Source organism: Podarcis vaucheri (genome assembly GCF_965113315.1).
Source record: "Podarcis vaucheri genome assembly, chromosome: 2".
In the NCBI taxonomy this organism is placed as follows: Eukaryota; Metazoa; Chordata; class Lepidosauria; order Squamata; family Lacertidae; genus Podarcis; species Podarcis vaucheri.
In genome coordinates this window covers 115,083,911-115,104,565 of record NC_138760.1, presented here as the reverse complement: position 1 = coordinate 115,104,565, position 20,655 = coordinate 115,083,911, and the positions used below count along the sequence as shown (strand labels likewise).

Sequence of the window (20,655 nt, the reverse complement as noted above, 5' to 3'; positions counted from 1 at the left end):
AGTGGCCAAGCAGATGCCTGGGGGAAACCAGCAAGCAAGATTTCAGCCCAAGAGTCCTGTGCTTTTCAGAAACTAGTATTAAGAAGCATTATTGCCTAGGACCGCAAGGGCAGAGCACAGACACCAGCCTAATCCTTTCCCCCCAAGATATCCAAGTTGCTGGCCGTCACTGTTTCCAGTAGGATAGAAGTCCATAGATTAACTATGCTTCTGTTTATTCATCTTTTGCAGTCCTTAAAGGCTCATAAATATATTATGGTCTAAGCTTTTGTGGGCTGCAGTCTGACAAAGTGGGCTCTTGACTAGGAAAGCTGGTGCCACTATAAACCTGTGAGTCTTTTTGTTGGTTTTGTGTACATATTTTGAAATGGGAGTGCCTGACCACCTCATCTGTCTCCTGAGAAATCTCTATGTGGGGCAAGAAGCAACAGTTAGAAATGGATATGGAACTACTGATTGGCTCAAAATTGGGAAAGGAGTACAACAAGGCTGTATATTGTCTCCCTGCTTATTTACCGTATTTTTCGCACGATTGGACGCACCGGACCATAGGACACACCTAGTTTTTTTGGGGGGAAATAAAGGGGGGGAAATCCCTTTATTTCCCCCCCCAAAGTTGGTCAGGGAAACCGAACCAGGTCGAGAAACAGCGGGATAGTGGCGCTGCGCCTCCCTGCTGTCCCCCGAGCTTGTGGGGCTGGCTGATGTCTGCCTGGCGAGCGGGGCGCTCTGCTTCAGCGGGCCCCACCCGCCAGGCGGCAGCTGCTATCCGCAGCTTGGGGAGCCTTGCGGGGAACTCCTGCAAGGGTCCCCACGCTGCGGATGTGTTCCCGCAGCACCGGGCGCTCTGCTTTTAGGGCGCCCGACGCTCCGGGAAGCAGGCTGCTATCCGCAGCCTAGACACGGCTAGCGGAGCGCTAGACCTTGCCGGCACCCAGAAGCTTGGGGCGTGCTGAGCTCCGCACGCCCCAAGCTTCGGGATTAATGCAGCGCTCTGCTAGCCGTGGGAGAGCTGGGTCTCCCACGTGTCACGGCTAAAATGGCCGCTGTTTCTTTAATGCGAATAAAGCTGGGTCAGCATGACTCAGCGGTCTGCACCAAGTTGTATATATAAGTGAGAAATGTTAGTTTGGGCTGTGGCTGGTGTTTGGGTTGGTTGGTTGGTTGGTTAGTGCTGGTGTGTATAGTTATTCAGTCATGTTTTACACAAAGACTTTTAATAAAACTCTGCAAGGATATTCCCGTGGACTCTTTTTGTGCCGACAAGGAGGCTGAGAAGCTAAAGGGAGGTCAGAACCCTTTCCTTCTTTTTTTTGCTTTTTACAAACACTGGCAGGTTATGGGCCCAGTGTTTCTGAGCATGTGCAGAGTGCAAAACGACTAACAGCATTTCAGCAAGGAGCTGGTGAGTCCTGGTGGTGTACGGAGCCAGTGGCTGTGCGTTGGAGCAGTTGGTGGCAAGCTGTAACTGTCTGCAGCGACGCTGGAGCGGCTAGGATCTGGGGATCAGGAAAGCACTCAGCATCGGCTACTGGAACAGTTTGAACTGCTAGAGGACCACAGCAGGCGACTCACAGAGCGGCTACACCAGTTGCAGAGCCAGGCGGGACCTGAGGGTCAACGGAGGCAGCAGCTAGAAGCCGGTGAGTGCCAGCCAGGACCATCTAGTTGGACTCTAAAGAGAGAGTCAGGAGAGATTGCTGGAGGCCCCACAGAAGGGGCTCAGCAAGCACCAGCAGAGATGGCAGGTTTCCAGTCTTCCCAAGTTGTAAATATTGAGGGAGGCATCCCTTTTGAACTTCTCTCAGAAAGCAACTGGCTGAGTCAATTAAAATGCAGCAGTTGCTAAGGAGAGATGGACTATGGGACTGTGTTGAAACTGAGGTTTTGAGACGGGACTCTGCTGAGAAAAAACGGCTGGATGAAAGGGCCCGTGCCCAAATTATGCTGTGTTTGAGCAACTCTCAGTTATTGCATGTAGCAAATGCCAGCACAGCGTTTGAGTGCTGGAATTTATTAAGGGCAATGCATGTCAGAGAAACTGCTGGAACTATAATTTCTCTGACCAGAAGGCTGTTCAGGACTGTTATGAAAGAAGGTGAGAGTTTGGCAACTCATCTTCAAACGCTGAAATCTCTGTTTCTTCAACTACAACAGAGAGGTAAGCGTTATGATGAGACTGACCAAACCTACATTATCCTTTCAAGTTTGCCTGAAAGCTGGTTGCCCGTGATTAACAGCATGGAGAGTATGCGTCCCCGAGATCTGACCCTTGAGTATGTGGTTGGAAGATTGACCGAAGAAGCAGAAAGAAGGTCAGATAGACAGGCTGAACTCCAAGAACGGAGGAGTTACAGCCGAGGGGGCCAGCAGCAGAATCTGCCAATGGAGCAACGCCAAGGTTTGGACTTGGCCATGGCGGTGAGGAGATGCTATAGATGCAACCAACCCGGGCATCTCCAACGTCAATGCAGGGCAAGACTTCCAGGAGACGACGTGGAGCAGAGGCAGCTATCGACGCAGAAACATAAGCAGAAGGGGTTCTCTTCAGGGAAGAAGAACATGCGTTCTGCTCAGTTTGTATCTGCATTTTCTCGGGAGGAGAGGAAGATACCTCGAGGAACATGGTTGCTGGACTCTGGCAGCAGCAGGATTATCTGCAATAGTAGGGAGGACTTTAAGACCCTGGAGAAGCCAGCTGATGGAAAAGACTCAATTTATCTTGCTGATGGTCGTAGAAGCAAGATTGATGGCCAGGGAACATGTTTCCTGCAGTGCTTGAACACTACTCTACCAGAGACTCTGTTTGTCAGCAGTTTGGACTATTGTTTACTGTCTGTAAGCTGTTTGATTAATGCAGGGTATAGTGTTAAGTTCACGCAGGATGGCTGTCTGATAAAGAATGGAACTCAGGTATGTGGCCATGCAAAGTTGGAAAATGGGTTATATGTAATGCAGGACAAGCCGGTTAAAGCAGCCCAGGTGGTTCAGGATAATTTGCCAGTTCATAAGGGGTGTGTACATCAACTGCACAGAAAACTGGGTCACGCCAATTTCCGTGTGCTTTCAGAAATGCAAAAGGTGTGCAAGAACCTAAAACTAAATAGCTGTAACTGTTTCCTAGATTGCAATGTATGTAAAATGGCCAAATCTAAGAGGAAGCCTGTAGCTTCTAAAAGCGACAGAGTATCTAAAGAGGTTTTAGAACTTGTCCATTGTGACGTGATAGGCCCTTTTCCACAGAAGACTAAAGGGGGCGCTAGAGCGCAGAAACTGCGGTTTGTGGGATATCAGTCCTATGGCAAAGGGTGGCGTTTCAATTTACGCCCAGGACGCGTGGTTCTGTCACGAAGTGCAGACTTCGCTGACCAGGACAGATGGACTGCGATCCATGCCAACCCTGATTGCCTACTGCCCCTGCAAGTAAGAGAAGAGGCTTCTTCTCAGCCATTGGCAACACAGGAGCAGGATGAGGAGGAGGCACAGATCTCCCCAAAAGATGTGGCAATAGATAATACTTCTTCTCTAGAGGAAGAGGAAGAAGAGCCAGAGATAAGGGGGGAAGAAGAAGTAGTTGTGCCTAGGCGCTCCCAGCGTTCAAACAAGGGTGTACCTCCTCAACGTTTGACCCTAGGAGGAGTGAGAGTATGCAATGTGAGTTGTGTGGAACCACAAAGTTATAACGAAGTCTTAGACTTACCCCCTGGGGAACGTGCTTTGTGGGAACAAGCTATGAAAGAAGAAATGGACTCTTTTAAACGTAACAAAGTGTTTGAGGTCATAATGCCGCCACCTGGTGGCAGAGTGGTGTCATGCAAGTGGGTTTACAAAAGGAAAACCCTTGCATCTGGGGAACCACGTTTTCGAGCCAGATTAGTAGCCAGAGGGTTCACTCAAATTAAAGGGGAGAGTTATGATGAAGTGTTTTCTCCCACGGTAAAGAGTGAAACTTTTCGTTTAATGCTTTCCATTGCTGCTGTAAGACAACTAGCAGTGCACCATTTTGATGTTGATGCTGCATATCTGCATGCAAATTTAGACCATGAAGTGTTAATGAGACAACCCCCTGGGTTTGAAGAGGGGAATGGTGCAGTCTGGCGTTTGAGAAAGGCTGTTTACGGTCTCAAACAAAGTGGAAGGTGTTGGAACCAGTGTTTAAACGAAGCCCTTGTAAAACTTGGTTTTAAAAGGAGTGTGGCTGATCCATGCCTGTACACCAAGGGGACAGGCAACAAATATCTAATGTTCTTAGTCTTTGTTGATGACTTGTTTGTGGCAGGGAGTTCCACAGATGAGATCCAGAAGCTCACAAGTCAGCTAGAAAAGAGGTTTAAGCTTAAAGCCTTAGGGCCTGTAAGCAATTACTTGGGAGTAGAAGTAAGGCAGGAAGCTGATGGAAGCTTCCTATTGAGTCAGAAAGAGAAAATTCTTCATTTAATAGAGCAGTTTGGCATGGAAAACTGCAAGCCAGTTCAGACTCCCATGACACCAGATTTCCCAAAGACACTGTGTGATGATGAATTTGATCAGCCTGAGTTGTATCACTCAATAATAGGATCCCTGTTGTATTTAAGCCAGTGGTCAAGGCCAGACATTGCATGTGCTACAAATGTTCTGAGCCAACGTGTATCTAAACCCAGTACTGCTGATTGGTGTGCTTTGAAAAGGCTTATCAGATATCTAAAGGGGACATTAAATGTATGTTTAAAGATATCTAGTACACAAGATGAAAAACTAGAAGTATTTGTTGATGCGGACTGGGGAAGCTGTGTAGCTACTAGAAAATCTACAAGTGGAATGGTTATGATGTTTGCCAATTCCATAATTGGATGGAGGTCAAAGAAACAAGGATTTGTTGCGACCTCATCCTGTGAGGCAGAATATGGGAGCCTGTCGCTAGCATGCAATGAAATCATGTGGTTTATACAGATACTAAAAGATCTAGATTGTAAAGTAGATTTGCCTATCCAAGTGTATGAAGATAGCCAATCGTGCATTGCATTAGCGGGCTCGGAAATAATGAAATCCGCATCAAAACATATTGCTATCCGTCATGCGAATGTGAGAGATTGTGTACAGAATGGGGTAATCAAACTGGAGTACTGTCAATCACAAGATAATATTGCTGATTTGTTTACCAAGCCTTTGCCAGCAACATGCCATAATGAACTGATGACAAAACTGGGTTTATGTATATAATGTATTGTTGTATTGTTGTAATGTATTGTTTCTGTTGGGGTTTTTCGCATTTAAGAAACAGAAGGGGTGTCACGGCTAAAATGGCCGCTGTTTCTTTAATGCGAATAAAGCTGGGTCAGCATGACTCAGCGGTCTGCACCAAGTTGTATATATAAGTGAGAAATGTTAGTTTGGGCTGTGGCTGGTGTTTGGGTTGGTTGGTTGGTTAGTGCTGGTGTGTATAGTTATTCAGTCGTGTTTTGCACAAAGACTTTTAATAAAACTCTGCAAGGATATTCCCATGGACTTTTTTTGTGCCGACAAGGAGGCTGAGAAGCTAAAGGGAGGTCAGAACCCTTTCCTTCTTTTTTTTGCTTTTTACAAACACTGACACCACGGCTAACGGATAGCTTCCTGAAGCCTGGAGAGCGAGAGGGGTCGGTGCGCGCCAACCCCTCTCACTCTCCAGGCTTCAGCAAAAGCCTGCATTCGCTCCAAAGGACGCACACACATTTTCCCTTGCTTTTTAGGAGGGAAAAAGTGTGTCCTATGGTGCGAAAAATACGGTAACTTATATGCAGAGGACGAGATGGTTGGACAGTGCTCTCAGAGCTAGGAACATGAGTTTGACCAAACTGCGGGAGGCAGTGGAAAACTGGAGTGCCTGGCGTGCTCTGGTCTATAGGGTCACAAAGATTCAGACACGACTAAAGGATTTAACAACAATAACCCAGAAAGGGAAGTTGGGGGAAGTCATGGGGGGTGTTCATTGGAATGTAAAATGTACCGTATTTTTCTGTCTATAAGACGTCCCATGGAGGGACTCCAAATTAAGAAAACACCCCTCAGCACTACCAGTGTATAAGACGAGCCCCAATTTTAAATCTTTTTTGGGGGGGAGGGGAACATCTATACACAGTCTTATACACAGAAAAAATTAATTTTTTGCTTATGCTAAAATTTGTTATAAAATCTGAATACAAATTTATTTATTTTTTAAAAAGTTCCAAAGTTTTTGCCAAAGACAAGATGGGAAACTCATTCAAGGGCCACAAGTGCAGAACTTGGCAGTTACAATGGAATAATTTCTGCATTGCATTGGCTGCATATTGATACCACAGAGAAGGGTGAAACAAGTAATCAAGCCACAAACATTTCGAATAAAATGGAGGAACTTGGTTCCAGAGATCTTTTTGATCATTTTAAAGAACAGGCAAAGGACAAATTGCCTGATGTTGATTACAAGAAAAGCAGAAGAAGATCTAGAACAGCCTTTCTCAACCTGTGGGTGCCCAGATGTTGTTGAACTACAACTCCCATCACCCCTACCTAGCAAGGCCAGAGTTCAGGGATGATGGGAGTTGTAGTCCAACAAGATCTGGGGACCTACAGGTTGAGAACTGCTGATCTATAAGGAGGCATATAGGTGAGGATGAAGATGAAGCTTTAGAGAACCTTGAGCCAGGAAACAAGTTCAGAATCAAAGCATTTATACCTGCGATGGATGCATTAGAATCAAATCTGGCACAAAGGGCATCAGTATACAGTGGTGCCTCGCAAGACGAAATTAATTCGTTCCGCAAGTTTTTTCTTCTTGCGAGTTTTTCGTCTTGTGATGCACGGTTTCCCATAGGAATGCATTGGAAATCAATTAATGCGTTCCTAGGGAAACCGACTTCAGACCAGGTCCGGGGACAGTCTGTCCCCGGACCTCCTCTGAAGGCTGGGGGGGGGACAAGGGCTTTTCTTCAGACCCCCAGCATTTTAAAAAACCCTGGGACAGCGGAGGACTTCTCCGCTGTCCGGGGCAATCTTAAAATGCTGGCGGGCGGCATTTTAAAATCGCCCCGGACAGCGGAGGACTTCTCCCCCTGGGAAGGCAGGCAGGGGGGACAAAGACTTTTGCCCCCCGCCAGCCTTCAGAAGAGGTCCTGGACCTCTTCTGAAGGCTGGCGGGGGTGAAAGTCTTTGCTCCCCCCGCCTGCCTTCAAAAGCTGTCCGGCCCAGGCTTCGCGGATCTCTCCGCCAGCAGCGGCAGCGCTGCCGCTGCTGGCGGAGACTTGCCGGCATGCAGAAGCCTGCGCGCAGCGCGCCCAGGCTTCGCGGATCTCTCTGCCAGCAGCGGCAGCGCTGCCGCTGCTGGCGGAGACTTGCCGGCATGCAGAAGCCTGCGCGCAGCGCGCCCAGGCTTCGCGGATCTCTCTGCCAGCAGCGGCAGCGCTGCCGCTGCTGGCGGAGACTTGCTGGCATGCAGAAGTCTGCGCGCAGCGCGCCCAGGCTTCGCGGATCTCTCCGCCAGCAGCGGCAGCGCTGCCGCTGCTGGCGGAGACTCTCCTGCCTTCAAAAGCCGTCCGGGATAGCAGGAAGCGCTTCCCTGCTATCCCGGACTGCTTTTAAAATGCTGGCGCTGGAGAGCAATGCCTTTCGGCCCCCGCCAGCCTTCCTGTACCTCTTCTGAAGGCCGGAGGGGGGGGGGAAAGGCTTTGCTCCCCACCGCTAGCATTTAAAAGAGGACCCCGGAGATTTCCCTATGGGCTTTCGTCTTGCGAAGCAAGCCCATAGGGAAATTCGTTTTGCGAAGCGCCTCCAAAACGGAAAACCCTTTCGTCTAGCGGGTTTTCCGTCTTGCGAGGCGTTCGTCTTGCGGGGTACCACTGTAGAATGATACTGCAAAAAAGACTGGTGACTGGGAGCAGCCGCCGAGATCACAGAACACTGGTCTTTAAAGACCCACATTGGCTCCCAGTATGTTTCTAAGCACAATTCAAAATGTTGGAGCTGACCTTAAAAGCCCTAAACGGCCTTGGCCCAGTATACCTGAAGGAGCATCTCCAACCCCATCGTTCAGCCCGGACACTGAGGTACAGCGCCAAGGGCCTTCTGTCGAGAAGTGAGGTTACAGGGAACCAGGCAGTGGCGCCTGCCCTTGTGGAGCACCCTCCCGTCAGATGTCAAGGAAATAAACAACTACCGTATTTTTCGCTCTATTGGACGCACCGGACCACAGGACGCACCTAGTTTTTAGAGGGGGAAATCAAGGAAAAAAATATTATCCCCCCCAGCCCCAAAGAGCAACGGACAGGCTGCATGCAGCCTGTCCACTTCTCCCAGAGCTTCTCGGGGCTTCGGGGGAAGCCCGGGTCCCCCCCCCCAGCCCCAAAGAGCAAAGAAGCCAAGACAGCGCACGGGATCCATAGCCGCGCAACCTCTCCAGCCAGGAGCTAAACCTCTCCAGTGCAGCTAAAGAAGACAAGGCAGCAAGTGCGATCCCTCCAGCCCATTGCTTTGGCTTTTTCTTTAGCCTTGCGCAGCATCTTTAGTCTTGCGCAACGGGATGGATTGCGCCCGCTGTCCACCGGGGCTGGACTAGATGACTCCTGGGGTTCCCTTCCAACACTGCAATTCTATGACCTCGGAAGGCGTTTGGGGTCTCCACCACTGGAGGCTTTTAAGCAGCGATTGGGGAACCATCTGCCTGACGTTCTTTAGCTGTGATTCCTACATTGTGAGGGGGCTGGGCTAGATGACCCTTGGGTGGCCCTCCCAACTCTATACAGTCCTACAGTTCTGCAGCAGGAGATCCACAGCCACTTCACACAATAAAGGTAAAGGTAAAGGTACCCCTGCCCGAACGGGCCAGTCTTGACAGACTCTGGGGTTTGTGCGCCCATCTCACATCTATTGGCCGGGGGCCAGCGCTGTCCGAAGACACTTCCGGGTCACGTGGCCAGCGTGACAACGCTGCTCTGGCGAGCCAGAGCCGCACACGGAACGCCGTTTACCTTCCCGCTGGTAAGCGGTACCTATTTATCTACTTGCCCCCGGGGGTGCTTTCGAACTGCTAGGTGGGCAGGCGCTGGGACCGAGCAGCGGGAGCGCACCCCGCCGCGGGGATTCGAACCGCCGACCTTTCGATCGGCAAGCCCTAGGCGCTGAGGCTTTAGCCCACAGCGCCACCCGCGTCCCCATTTCTGCAGCAGGAGATCCACAGCCACTTCACACAATGCGCACTCCCAATTTTCATCTGAGAGACATGTGTCTCTCAGTACCCCCCTACCTGCCACACTTCCCCCACCCCACTTAAGCTGAGGGAATTCCTGCCCAGAGAAACTCCCAGCAATCAAGGAGGAATACGCTGCAGCCGTGAGCAGCAGAGGATCCATGGTCCCCTTCCTTCTCCCCTCCGTAGTTGCTTTGAAGCAGGAAAGTGGGAGAGGAGCTGCTTACACGAGTGTAAACTGCCCCCTCCCACTTTCCTGCTTCAAAGCAATTACGGAGGAGGAATCCGCTGCAGCCTCGAGCAGCGGAGGATCCATGGTCCCCTTCCTTCCCTCCTCCGTAGTTGCTTTGAAGGAGGAAAGTGGGAGAGGAGCTGCTTACACAAATGTAAGCTGCTCCCCTCCCACTTTGCTGCTTCAAAGGGAGCCCGGGAGGAGGGAATCTGCTGCAGCCTCGAGCAGCGAAGAGGATCCATGGGTCCCCTCTTTCCCTCCTCCGTGGTTGCTTTGAAGCAGGAAAGTGGGAGAGGAGCTGCTTACACGAGTGTAAACTGCCCCCTCCCACTTTCCTGCTTCAAAGCAATTACGGAGGAGGAATCCGCTGCAGCCTCGAGCAGCGGAGGATCCATGGTCCCCTTCCTTCCCTCCTCCGTAGTTGCTTTGAAGGAGGAAAGTGGGAGAGGAGCTGCTTACACGAGTGTAAGCTGCTCCCCTCCCACATTGCCGCTTCAAAGGGAGCCCGGGAGAAGGGAATCCGCTGCAGCTTCCCCCACCTCCCGCAGAAGCCGCACGCTCTTTAAAGGGGCTGTGCGGCTTCTCCTGGCTTTTCTGGGAGGTGGGGGGATTCCCCCACCCCGTAGAAAAGCCCGCAGGAGCCGCGCAGCCTTTAAAGAGGGTGCCGCTCTTGGGGGCTTTTCCCCCAGGAGTGAGAAGGGACTGCTGCAGCCAGTCAGTCCCTTCTCCCTCCCAGAGAAAAGCCCGCAAGAGTGCACGAAGCTTGTGTGGGGCTCTTGAGGGCTTTTCCCGCCTGCCTGCCCCCTGCATTTGCTCCATAGGACGCACACACATTTTCCCTTGCTTTTTAGCAGGGGAAAAGTGCGTCCTATGGTGCGAAAAATACGGTATCTGACATCTAGAAGACAACTGAAGGCAGTCCTGTTTAGGGAAGTTTTTAATGATTGACGATTTTATGCATTTTTAATTTTTTGTTGGAAGCAGCCCAGAGTGGCTGGGGAAATCCAGCCAGATGGGTGGGGTATAAATATTATTATTATTATTATTATTATTATTTCATTCTTAACAAAATTAGATGCTGCAAAGGAAGAGATTTGTGAAGAAGTTAATGCTTTAAGCCAAACATATCCTGAAGATGTGGACATGAACCTTGTTGGAGAACTCAACCATTTTCATCAATACATTAAAAAGTCAAAGCCATGAACATGATAATCTGTACCAAGTAATATTTAATGACCATGTCCTTCATGAATCACTGCCTTGTCATGGCAAAGGGGCTTGAATAACTCAGACACACTATGAGTTATGCAGTGTAGGGCCACCCAAGACAGACAGGCAGGAACCAGAAAGCCACTCCTGTATCCCTGCTGAGAAAACTCCATGGTCGTATAAAGGTTATGACGCTGGAAGATGAACCCCACAGGTCGGAAGGCATCCAACATGCTACTGAGGAAGAGCGGAGGACAAGTACAAGTAGATCCAGAGCTGACGAAGCAACTGGGCCAAAGCCGAAAGGTCGCTCAGTTGCGGATGTGCCTGGAAGTGAAAGGAAAGTCCAGTGCTGCAAAGAAAAAAATTGCATAGGAACCTGGAATGTAAGATCCATGAACCATGGTAAGCTGGATGTAGTAAAAAATGAGATGGCAAGAATAAATATTGACACCCTGGCATCAATGAACTAAAATGGAAGGGAATGGGCGAATTTAGTTTGGATGATCATCATATCCTACTACTGTGGACAAGAAACCCGTAAAAGAAACGGAGTGGCCCTCATGGTCAACAACAGAGTGGCAAAAGCTGTACTGGGATGTAATCTCAAAAATGATAGAAGTATCTCGAAACAAATCCAAGGCAGACCTTTTAACATCACAGTAATCCAGGTTTATGCACCAACTACTGCTGCTGATGAAACTGAAATTGACCAGTTCTATGAAGACTTACAACACCTTCTCGAACTGACACCAAAGAAGGATGTTCTTCTCATCCTAGGGGATTGGAATGCTAAAGTAGGGAGTCAAAGGGATAAAAGGAACAACTGGCAAGTTTGGCCTTGGAGTTCAAAACGAAGCAGTGCAAAGGCTAATAGAGTTCTCTCAAGAGAACAAGCTGGTAATCACAAACACTCTTTCCCAAAAACACATGTGATGACTCTACACATGCACATCACCAGATGGGCAGCATAAAATCATATTAATTATATTCTTTGCAGCCAAAGATGGAGAAGTTCTATACAGTCAGCAAAAACGAGACCTGGAGCTGACTGTGGCTCATATCATCAGCTTCTTAGAGCAAAATTCAAGCTTAAACTGAAGAAAGTAGGGAAAACCACTGGTCCAGTAAGATACAATCTAAATCAAATCCCTTATGAATACACAGTGGAAGAGAGGAAGAGATTTAAGGAATTAGATTTGGTGGACAGAGTGCCTGAAGAACCCGAAGGCTCGGAACATCATACAGGAGGCAGCAATGAAAACAATCCCAATGAAAAGGAAATGCAAGAAAGCAAAGTGGTTGTCCAGTGAGGCCTTACAAACCGCAGGGGACAGAAGGCAAGCAAAATGCAAGGGAGATAGTTAAAGATACAGGAAATTGAATGCAGACTTCCAACGAATAGCAAGGAGAGAAAAGAGGAACTTCTTAAATGAGCAGTGCAAAGAAATAGAGGGAAACAATAGAATGAGAAAAACCAGAGATCTGTTCAAGAAAATTGGAGATATGAAAGGAACATTTTGTGCAAAGATTACCATAATAAAGGACAAAAGTGGTAAGGACTTAGCAGAAGCAGAAGACATCAAGAAGAGGTGGCAAGAATACACAGAGGAATTATACCAGGAAGATATAGATGTCCCATACACCCCAGGTAGTGTGACTGATGACCTTGAGCCAGACATCCTGGAGAGTGAAGTCAAACAGGCCTTAGAAAGCACTGCTAATAACAACGAAAGTGGAAGTTATGACATTCCAGTGGAACTATTTAAAATCTTAAAAGATGATACTGTTACGGTGCTATACTCAATATGCCAGCAAGTTTGGAAAACTCAGAGTGGCCAGAGGATTGGAGAAGATCAGTCTTATATGCAGAGGACGAGATGGTTGGACAGTGCTCTCAAAGCTACTAACATGAGTTTGACCAAACTGCAGGAGGCAGTGGAAAACTGGAGTGCCTGGCGTGCTAAGGTCCATGGGGTCACAAAGAGTCAGACACGACTAAGTGACTAAACAACAACAATGTCCAATCAGCATTCCCTAATGTAGAAGCCATTCTGAGAATGTTCCTTTGAAGGATGATTGCAAATTGCCATTTGTAAAGATCCGTTTCTCAGCTGAAGATGATAAAAAATGAATTTGGAACAACAATGTCTCAAGATAAATTATGTTACTTCAGCCTCATGTACATAGAAAGTGACAAGCTAAGCAGTTTATCATTTGATGATATCCCCAGTGACTTTGCTTTGGCAATGCAAGAAAGTATTGTGATTTAGATCATGTTTGTCTATTGTTTGTATACACAGTACACAATGAATCATGATAAAATTATACAGCTGAATGGGTATTGGGTAGATGCATTGGGTATAAGTACAGGTGTGTATAGTATTGGTATTATTTAAAATTGCAACATATTACTAGAAATACTGTCTTTTACACTCACTAAGTGTAACAGGGTACAAAGGTCTGCTGTCCCAATGAAGAATGTGGACTATTATGGTAATATTGATACTGATATTAAAAAATGCATTGTATATTAACTACAATTGCATTGTACAGGTTATAACACTTAATTTCATATTAATAATGTTATTTATAATTAGTAGTAGTTTGCATCATATATTTACACCTATTATTATAGCAAGTTTCTAGGACTAGATTAGGAGTCTTTGTAAATTGTGTTTCTAAAGGAACTTTTGTTATTGCCAAATGCCAATGTGTTTGCAATATTAAGTTTGTTATGAATAATAATTATTTCACTATTAATATACTTCATAATTGTATTTCAGTTCAACAATTACTTTGAGAAAATACATACTCGGTTATGTGCAAATGGTTTTAGATACCTATTAGGTCCATAAATTACCAATCTGACTATATTCAACACAAAAAAACAGCGACAAATAACAAAAAATGTTGACAAAGAACAGCTGGACATATAAAAGGCCCCATGACCTCCAGTAGCTTAGGGCCTCATCCAACCTCAGTCCGGCCCTGCCCCCACTACTTTATGCAAGGAGTGCAAGGAACAAAGAGCTGCTTTGGAGAAGGCCTCACCCCTTCCTTCTTCCTGCCTGGCCCCCCTGCCTTTGTTTTCCTCCCCATCTTTTCCTCTTTCTCCCTCTGCCATCCAGCAATCCATGTCCCCATCTCTACAAAACGGAAGACTTGGATGTTTGGATGTTTTTGGTGTTTCTTATTTTGTTGGAAGCCGCCCAGAATGGCTGGGGAAACCCAGAAAATGAGGGGGGGTATAAATATCATAGTATTACTATTATTACTACTATGGTATGCCTGGTCTGCAATACCCAACCCTCTCCCCTTTCCCGCCTCCTTCCATGCAACTCCCTTTGCACCAGATCCGAGCAGGAAGAAGCTTCTCTCTTTCCACAGCGGAACACGACGCCCCCCCCCCCTCAAGGCCCAATTAAAAAGAACAGCTCCCTTTCCTCCCTTCTCTTCTTCTCCGCGTCCCGGGGCTTCTCATCCTGGACCCCCCACCCCTTGCCAAGCCCCTTCCCTCCTTCCCCGCCGCTGGCTTTGCACTCACCCGAAATCCTGACAGCAGCAGCGACCCTGGGCAGCGCGGGCCGGAATGGGAGCCCCCGCCAGGGAGGCAGGATATCTCCGGGGGCGGGATAATTGCAGTACCCAGCCAATGGGGAGGGAAGGGAGGGAACCTGGGCTTCGAGTATAGGGAATATATGCTCACTGTCCTAAAGGTTAAAGGCAGAGAGTGCACGCTGCTAGATGGGGAGGTGCTGCTGCTGCTCCATACTGATTTCGGAAAGGGGGGCGCGGCTTAAGCGGAACAGCTGACCCGCCCCCTCTGCTATCCTTGTCCTGCAAGGAATAGGGTGAGTGCAAAGCGCCTCGGGGTGCAGCAAGCTTGGGGGCGCATGCAATGCAATACCCATAATTGGGGTTGGGGGTGGAGAGAGAGCAGGCAGGGAAGCTGTGGGTCAGGTGGTGGTGGTGGGGAATTGCAGCTGATTCAACCTCGTTCCAAAAAAGAGACAGGGACCTCTCCCTGAAGGTTCTCTCTCTCTCTCTCTCTCTCACACACACACACACACACACACACACACACACAGATCAGGAAAACGTTCGTCTGGATGCACAGACAGATCACACGAAGAGCCCTGTAGTTCGATCAAGCTCATCTAGTCCCGCACCCTGTTAGAATCATAGAATCGGTGAGATGGAAGGGGACCCTGAGAGTCATCTAGTCCAACCCCCTGCAATGCAGGAATCTCAGCACTGTCTCCTCACGGTGGCCAAGCCTGCAAGGAGGATGGGAGCCCAAGTGCATCTCTCCCCTCCGGCGGCTTCCGGGAACTGCTATTCAATTAAGCATAATAATATTAATATTAAAGGTAAAGGTACCCCTGCCCGTATGGGCCAGTCTTGACAGACTCTAGGGTTGTGCGCCCATCTCACTCAAGAGGCCGGGGGCCAGCGCTGTCCGGAGACACTTCCGGGTCACGTGGCCAGTGTGACAAAACTGCATCTGGCGAGCCAGAACCGCACACGGAAACGCCATTTACCTTCCCGCTAGTATGCGGTCCCTATTTATCTACTTGCACCCAGGGGTGCTTTCGAACTGCTAGGTTGGCAGGCGCTGGGACCGAGCAACGGGAGTGCACCCCGCCACGGGGATTCGAACCGCCAACCTTTCGATCGGCAAGCCCTAGGCGCTGAGGCTTTAACCCACAGCGCCACCCGCGTCCCGTAATATTAATATTACAACAACCTTATTTATACCCGCTCATCTGGCTGTTTCCCCAGCCACTAGCAGCTCCCAACAGAATATTTTTAAAAAACCAATGAAACATCAAACATTAAAAGCTTCTCCATACAGGGCTGCCTTCAGATGTCTTATAAAAGTCAGATAGATGCTTATTTCCTTGACATCTGACTGGAGAGCGTTCCACAGAGCAGGTGCCACTACCAAGAAGGCCCGCTGCCTGGTTCCCTGTCATAGAGTTGATATAGAGGATCTGTCCTAAATTTGTCGGCTTCTCTCAAAGAAGCAGAATCAGGAAGTTTTTTATGTTTCATGTCTTATTATGTTTTTATATTTTGCTGGAAGCCACCCAAATTGGCTGGGTAATAATAATAATAATAATAATAATAATAATAATAATAATACTTGTTCAGTCTTAAAATTTCTTTTACCAGTGCATTTGGAAGGATCAGAATAACTTGAGGTAATATATTCATACAAAAGCTTTGCTCCCCATTCATTGTAATCCTACCGGCTGAATTTGATCCGAGTCCTGGGATAACTCAGTTGGTAGAGCATGAGACTCTCGGGGTTGTGGGTTTGAGCCCCACCTTGTCAAAAAGATTCCTGCATTGCAGGGGGTTCGGCTAGATGACCCTCTTGGTCCCTTCCAACTCTTTCATTCTGTGGTCTATGAACCTCACTCATTCACAATGAGGGAACCACCACAATTATTTTTTAAAGCAAAATGTTGTTAGAAGTTCTGCAACCCACCTTTGCCTAATAGGAGTTTGCCTTTGTAAAACTGGAGAGTGAAAGGAGAAGGAATTTCAGGGTGGGCTTTTTTTCTGGGGGATATGGCTTTTCTGGTCAGCGGGCAGAAGGAGCTTGGGTGAATCCCTAGCTAGAGATCTGCCATCCCCTTGTCTCGGTCCAGATTTGGGTCTCTGCCTCCCAGGAGTTTAGGCGCACACGGTTGCCACATGTTGACTGCAGCAAGCGATGGATCCCTCCCATGTGTAAACAACCCTTGGGGGTCACTCTGAAACACCACAGAGATTGGGCATTGCTTTGACGAATATCCTGCAACCAAAAACCTCCTGGACACTCTGGTCTCTCCCACCGCCAATAAAAACAAAATACCTGTTTACCTGACACTGACACAAAGGGTCACATGCTATAGAAATGAGTGTCTAATGTGTTTTAAAATGCCCTTAAGCAGTTGGTGACATTTTAATTTTTTTCTTCTCCCCCCCCCCCTTTTTTTTTTGCTGTGTTGAGGGGTGGATATCTGGTTGGGGATTAATTTGAGTATAACTGTTTTGTTTTTGTTTTTTGTTGTTTATTGGTTGTATAGTTTGTGTTTTGTTTTTAAGGGGCAGGATCAGGGCTGCATGGGAGTGGGCCCCAGCCAACAGAATGGCTGGGGCAGGTTCCACAGGGGGGGGGGATGCACTGGGACATCTGCTCTCAGTGATCATGGGCAGGAGGAGGAGTTACACTAAGACCAGACCATGTCATTACCGAGGAGGCAGGATTAATCATTGTTTGAAGACTATCCCTGCCTCTGGGTCTGGTCTTGACCGGATGGATACTGGAATCAACAAGGGAAACCCACATGACCTGAAGGTGTTGCTGGGCAGTTTAAAGCAGTATCAGAACGCTATTAAAATCAGTTAAAATGATTTACATTCTTTATACAGAAAAATGCAAGCAGGATGAAAAGAGTATCCTGGCAACACACTTCCCCCTGCCCAAAATCCAACATGAGACGGAGTCCTGCAGGCCTATATTGAAGCCTTATTTACTTGGGATCCATTTGCTCGCTTACCCAGGACTTAGAGGAGATAAAGAAGCACCAGGGATTCAGTTCCTTCGGAGAAAAGGGTTTATTGTGATCTGCGCAGAGGCAACCAGCGGAATTGTTTCCAAAGGCTGGTGGCCCCCAATACACGTGAGCCAGCAATAGTTATACTCCTGCAGCCCCTCACCCCACCCCACCATATCATATTCCTCGATTTGCCTTATTGCCTCTTTGGGTGTTGCTAAAGCATTTTGGCAGTGCACTCCTTTCGCTTATCAGCCAACCCTGCGTATCTTGTTTGCTTCAGATGCATTTCTCCTCCTGCTCTCCGGGCGTTGCCTCCCAACTGTCAGTGCACCCCTGCCTACTCCCTTCAAGTGAGTGAGTAAGAGAGAGAGAGATAGAGATGTTGCTTTCCCTGGGGAGAAAGGCACTCTGTTCATGCCCAGGGGACCTTAGGCATAGTTTTGCAGTATTTCGATACTCCCTTCATTTCCCCCCTCTTCTTCTGAATAACCTAATCCATAGGTTCGTTCACAGGGATGGGCCTATACTCTCGCATGAGGGCAATCACACGGGGCCCCATCATTCGGGACATCATTTTTTGCATCATATTTTGCAAGCATTGCACCAAGCAGGGCATACAAAAGCAGAGCGAAAGCAAAATTAGCAAAGGTCCCATAAGCATAGCAAAGAGCCCCCGGAGCCACCCTGTTGGGAGGAAATTGTCTAGCCAGGACATATCCCATCCTTCCCAAGTTTGTACAGGAACATGGGCTACTTTTTCAATACTAGCCGCCAAATTACGGATGGCTTCACCATGATCTGAAATGTTAAAACAACATGCTCCACCAGTCAGGTTAAGGGCCGCACAAAATCCTCCTTCCTTGGCCAAAATAAAGTCCATTCCCAATCGTAATTGAAAAACGGCGGTGCGGGTTTCATCTAACTGGGTGGCCACGAGGCGGAGGGCAGTGGCCGTGGCATTGGCTATGATTTCCACCACTGCCTGGAGCCGGATGATGCGATTGAGATTGTAAATGGGTTCTCGGGCTCCTGTCACCAATTCATCAGGATTCCAGGAGGCAGGGTCATAGTGGGCAATTATGCGTTCAGGTGGCCATTCGTCCTTTCCCCAGGTTTGTTTACTACCCCCCGCAATGTTGGGGATATCAACAGAGCGGCGGTTACGATGGGATGGGGAAGAGGGTATCCACATTGGAGGTACAAGAAATGCTGGAAAGCAGACACCATATCCGTTCTGTGGATAGAGGTGATAAGCTTTTGTCCCACAAATCCAATAAATATTACTGCCGCGCTGAGAAGAGGTCCAGCTGGCTCGAGAATTTGCCTCCAGGAATGCAAGGTTGGTACAAGCCCCGCCACACTCAGAGATGTCCAAAGGACCACATGTACAATTACATGATGACCGGCCTAAAAACCTCGTATGGTTGTAAACGACATTTCGGGTTTTATTAGTACAGAACCATCCAGAGACCCTATAGACTCGTAAAGGAGTTGAATGGTTCCAATAAGGAGTTGGGCGGGATGGACTATACGTATATTGGATCTGAGAACGATTGAGGGGTACGGGGAGCATGGGCATTCCTCCTCCTCCATCAAAGGGTCCGAGGGTACAAACAAGACAAGCAGTTTTATTTGCTTCATGGGCTACTATTTCTGCCAATTGAAGCCACTTGTTATAGAGACTCTGAGCCCCCTGTCTTCTCATTTCCTGTGTGGGGAAAATGCTATTACGATTTAAGGCCTGGAAGCATTCGGCCTTGGGAGTGGATTCTCCCACCATAAATAGGAGAAGGATCATCAAGGGGATGGAGGGGGCTCTCTTCCTTCCAAAAAACCTATGGCGTTCGTGCCAACAGAAATAAAAAACCATCCAGATAATCAGGGCAGTACATATTACTCCTATCCACCATGCCCAATGGTTCCAAGGTTCCTCCCACCACTCCTTAATCATAATAAGGGTCTGGGGAAGGTTTGGCCTGCCTGGGCGTTTGGGGTGATTAGGATAAAGGGGTGTGGAAACCTCCAAGCGTCAAATCCTATAGTATGCAAATAGAACCCTTCTAGTCCTGCGGGGTGACTATATCCTTGGTTGGTGGAGGGCAAACACAAGCCCCACGGGGAAGGAGCCCAAGGTTGGTGGATTACCACACACCCACAAGAGTAGGTGGCAGCATTGACACGGCCAGCACTTGGTGTCAAAATACCCACGGGCTCTTCCTCACACCAAATAATACACACTAGAGTTCTTTTGGGATTCAAAACATCATCAGGTGGTGTCACTCGAACTGCAGGCACGTTGGGAGCGCTGCCAGCGGGCGCTCCTCCATCCACTTCTTAAGCGTGCGTAGAGGTATCAGCACCTGGAGTGATACCAGCAGGGTGGTCGTCCGCTGGGCACCTGGAGATGGTCAACCGGAGGGGATTTTCAGGATGCTGAGACACAGTCCAATCTGAAGCAGCTTTCTTCACCCGTGTGTAGTGGACCCAAGGGGTGATGCCAGCGACCTTCACAGCAGTGGGTGTAGAGAGGAGAACAGTGTAGGGTCCCTTCCAGCACGGTTGCAGCGGGGTTTGGGCCCAGTCTTTAACCCATACTTCCTCACCTGGGTTGAACTGATGCAAGGACTCGATTAAAATGCAAGGAGTCCGAGCTTGGGCCCACCTATTGAGAGAGAGAAAAACTTGGGAAAGAGACTGCACATAATTATTCAACTCCACATCTTGAACAGGGATAGGTGAAAGCATGCGCACATAAGGAACCGGTCTCCCAAACATCACTTCAAAGGGTGACAAGTGAGTACGTTTCGATGGGAGGCTACGGATTCTAAGCAAAGCCAAGGGCAACATGGACACCCAATTAGACCCTGTTTCTTGGGTCAACTTGGACAGTTGATTTTTCAAAGTCCTGTTCATTCTTTCCACCTTCCCAGAACTTTGGGGTCTATATGCAGTATGCAGCTTCCAGTTAATCTGTAACATCTTTGCCAGTTCCTGCAAAACCTTTTGCACAAATGCAGGGCCATTGTCCGATCCTATGGAGCGAGGCAAACCATAACGGGGAATGATTTCTCGCAACAAACACCTAGTAACCTCAGATGCCCTCTCAGTCTTGGTGGGCCATGCCTCAACCCATCCCGTGTATGTACATACTGCCACAAGCAAATAATGATACAATCCACACCGAGGTAATTCAGTAAAGTCCACAACGAGGTCCTCCATGGGTGCTGTACCACTGTGCTGAACTCCTGGTGGAGCCAGGTGTCCAGTTCTAGGGTTGTTCCTTTGGCACAACATACATTTCCTGGAAGCTTGGGCAGCCAGTTGGTAGAGGTTGGCCACATAAAAACACTTTCCCAGGTGCTTGGTTATGGCATCAGGTCCCACATGAGTGGACTCATGGTACCGCTGAATTACTTGCCGGGACAATGATCCTGGGATCCATATCCGGTCATCAGGGGTGAGGTACCATCCTTTTTTAGAGA

General features: G+C 48.3%; 1 protein-coding gene across 1 annotated transcript in view; it reads right to left on the bottom strand.

The window, feature by feature from the left end:
- Positions 1-20,655, bottom strand: part of LOC309524694 (uncharacterized protein) — a 62,197-nt gene that overhangs the window by 4,151 nt on the left and 37,391 nt on the right. The gene's annotated exons all lie outside the window — the stretch shown is intronic.